The sequence below is a fragment of the Moschus berezovskii genome, chromosome 11 (assembly GCF_049115385.1).
Source record: "Moschus berezovskii isolate FMDL1 chromosome 11, NW_MosBer_1.0, whole genome shotgun sequence".
Taxonomy (NCBI): Eukaryota; Metazoa; Chordata; class Mammalia; order Artiodactyla; family Moschidae; genus Moschus; species Moschus berezovskii.
In genome coordinates, this window is record NC_142470.1 from 53,385,933 (window position 1) to 53,389,802 (window position 3,870).

Consider the following 3,870-nt stretch of genomic DNA (forward strand, 5'->3'; position numbering starts at 1 on the left):
ATAGTTTCATCTTTAGCATCAGTCCTTCCAATGAATATTCAGGACTGATTTCCTTTAGGATGGACTGGTTGGATCCCCTTGTAGTCCAAGGGACCCTCAAGAGTCTTCTCCGACACCACAGTTCAAAGGAATCAGTTCTCCAGCACTCAAATTTCTTTATAGTCCAACTCTTACATCCATACATGACTACTGGAAAAAGCCAGAGTTCTGATCAAATGGACGTTTGTTGGCAATGTCTCTGCTTTTTAATATGCTGTCTAGGTTGGTCATAGCTTTTCTTCCAAGGAGAAAGCATCTTTTAATTTCACTGCCAAAGTCACCATCTGAAGTGTTTGGATCCCAAGAAAATAAAGTCTCTCACTGTTTCCAGTGTTTCCCCATCTATTTGCCATGAAGTGATGGGACCGGATGCCATGATCTTAGTTTTTAGAATGTTGAGTTTTAAGCCAGTTTTTTCACTCTCCCCTTTCACTTTCATCAAGAGGCTCTTCAGTTCCTCTTAACTTTCTCCCATAACGGTGGTGTCACTTGCATATCTCAGGCTATTGATATTTTTCCCGGCATTCTCGATTCCAGGTTGGGCTTCATCCATCCTGACATTTCACATGATGTACTCTGCATATAAGTTAAATGAGCAGGGTGACAATACACATCCTTGATGTATTCCTTTCCCAGTTTGAAACCAGGCTCTTGCTCCACCTCCAGTTCTAACTGTTGCTTCTTGACCTGCATACAGATTTCTCAGGAGGCAGGTCAGGTGGTCGGGTATTTCCATCTCTGTAAGAATTTTCCACAGTTTATTGTGATCCACATAATCAAAGGCTTTGGCATAGTCAATAAACCAGAAATAGATGTTTCTCTGGAACTCTCTTGCTATTTTGATGATCCAACGAATGTTGGCAATTTGCTCTCTGGTTCCTCTGCCTTTTTTAAATCCAACTTGAACATCTGGAAGTTAGTTCACCGTGCATATACTGTTGAAGCCTGATTTTGAGAATTTTGAGCTTTACTTTGCTAGCATGTGAGATGAGTGCAATTGTGTGGTAGTTTAAATATTCTTTAGCATTGCCCATCTTTGGGATTGGAATGAAAACTGACCTTTTCCAGTCCTGTGGCCACTGCTGAGTTTTCCAAATTTGCTGGCATATTGAGTGAAGCACTTTCTCAGCATCATCTTTAAGGATTTGAAATAGCTCAACTGGAATTCCATCACCTTCACTAGCTTTGTTTGGAGTGAGGCTTCGTGAGGCCTACGACTTCGCATTCCAGGATGTCTGGCCCTAGGTGAGTGATCACACCATCATGGTTATCTGGGTCATGAAGATCTTTTTTGAATAGTTCTTCTGTGTATTCTTGCCACCTCTTCTTAATATCTTCTTCTTCTGTTAGGTCCCTACCATTTCTTTCCTTTATTGTGCCCATCTTTGCATGAAATTGTCCCTTGGTATCTCTAATTAACTTGAAGAGACCTTGAGTCTTTCCCATTCTATTGTTTTCCTCTATTTCTTTGCATTGATCACCAAGGAAGGCTTACTTATCACTCCTTGCTATTCTTTGGAACCTCCGTTAATACTTGTATCATTATTTATTTAATTTTTTTTCTAGGAAGAAGGCATTTATTTAACACGTTTCCTTGTTGAACTATGCGATTTTGACCTGGAAACCTGATGGACCACTTAAATCCCTGGCTAAGCGGGTTATTTTGAGGTGGCCTTGTTCCCGTATGGTGCTAAGTTTGGTTAACTGTTGGAGAGGTTACAAGTCATATCCCTATTGGAAGGGGGAGCGTGAGGATGCAGACTAGTTGTTGAGGTGAGCCTGTACAGGGGGTTTGGTACCTTAAAGGGCCCTCCTTGCAAGTTCATCTGAGGAGCTGTTAAATGGCCTGGGTTGTCCATCTGAGGAAAGTTTCTCTGGGCTCCTGAAGCTTGCTGCTCCCAAAGGTATATGGAGGAGGAAACAGAGAAGTCGTCTGTACGGTGGTTAAGGATGATCTTGCCTGGATCTGCTGTCGCATTGGGCCAGGCAGGGGAGAATTTCCTACCCTTGATTTGCAGTCATTTTGCCAGAGAACTCTATGCTGGAGGAAGCTGAGAAACTCCAGAAGGCAGCTTGTTCCAGCCTAGAGGAACAGGAAATTGATTTGGGACAGTAAACTGGAGTTGAATACCCTGTGGCTGTTGCTACTGATGTTGCTGTAGGGTTCTTGCCTGCATCTATTGCTGCTGCTGCCACTGGGGAAAAATTAACTGGGTTTATTTGTCTGTTCACTGGGACAGGCTGTATTGGGTGGTGTAGAGGAACTAAATATCCTAAGCAATGACTTCACTGCTATATATGGAGCCCAGAGATGAGTGGATCAATTATGTCTGACTAGAAGCAGGACGAGGAGTCCTGGGCTGCACTTCTGATTTAGGGCCTGATGCCATCATGGAATATGGCACGTTTCCACCCTGAGATAGCATAATAGTGGCAGTGTTGGACATCCTTATTATCATGGAGCATCTGTCATGGGAAATCCCATCTCCACAGTAATTTAATTTCCGCTCCCATGGATCCTTTATTTTTCACATCTTGGCTTTGGTTCTGAGACAAAGCCAGGTTGATAGCACCTTTCCCTTCCATCTGAACGAATAGAATTCCCAGATCTTGAAGACGCTGATCGTTGCTCTGAGTCAGGATCCATAGCCTCTCCGTTGCTTCCCAGAAGATGTTGAATGCCACATGTAGGGTGTTCCACAGCTCCACCTTTCCATACCTTTAGCTTGCTGGATTCCATGTGTAACAAACTGAGTGTATTCTCCAATATTGTGTCTAAGTTCCATTTGAAGTCTTTATCATCTCTGTTTCCTTTGAAAATCCACCTCTGAGTCTTCCACTGTTAATGAGCAAAAGAAAATATGATGTTGCTGCTGTTCAGTGGCTAAGTGGTGTCCTACTCTTTGTGACCCTATGGACCATGGCATGCCAGGCTTCCCTGTCCTTCACTATCTTCTGGAGTTTGCTTAAATTCATGTCCATTGAGTCAATGAGGCCATTCAACCATCTCATCCTCTGTCATCCCCTTCTCCTCCTGCGTTCAGCCTTTCCCAGCACCAGGGTCTTTTCCAGTAAATCAGTCCTTCACACCAGGTGGCCAAAGTATTGGAGCTTCAGCTTCAGCATCAGTCCTTCCAATGAATATTCAGGGTTGATTTTCTTTAGGATGGTCTGGTTTGATATCCTTGCTGTCCAAGGGACTCTCAAGAGTTTTCTCCAGCATCACAGTTCAAAAGCATCAATTTTTCCATTCTCAGCCTTATTTATGGTATGTCTTCTAAATTTGGAAGCTTGTCCAAAACTGTGGTGAATATCATTCCAGAAGCATGTGTGTGTGTTAGTTGCTGAGCTGTGTCTGACTCTTTGCAATTCCATACTCTGTCCATGGAATTCTCCCAGCAAGAATACTGGAGTGGTTTGCCATTCCCTTCTCCAGGGGATCTTCCCAATCCAGCAATTGAACCCAGGTCTCCTGAATTCCAGGCAGATTCTTTACTGCCTAAGCAACCAGAAGTGTATGTCTACCATATTCCGGGTGGAAAATACAGAAAAAAAGGTTTTTCTTAATTTTTATCATTTATATAGATCATCTTCTAAATCCAAACAATCTGGAATTTTTAGGACCTGTATTTTAAGGTAGCAGCCAACTGTAAATACTGAGCTTGGCCCCAGCCCACCAGGGTGGACCGTGAACAATGCCCTTTAAAGTGGATGCCCTTGGCCCTCTGTGTATCCCTCCATCCGTTGGGGTGTACCTTAAGCAATGCCTTTGACAGTGGATGTCCTTGGCCCTCAGTGTATACATCCATCCATCCTTGCCTGCATCTATCT

General features: G+C 43.3%; 1 pseudogene; it reads right to left on the bottom strand.

Annotated features, from left to right (window-relative positions):
- Nucleotides 1–1,585: 1,585 nt before the first annotated feature.
- On the bottom strand, nt 1,586–3,356 carry LOC129540029 (nuclear receptor coactivator 6 pseudogene; annotated as a pseudogene).
- Nucleotides 3,357–3,870: the final 514 nt, after the last annotated feature.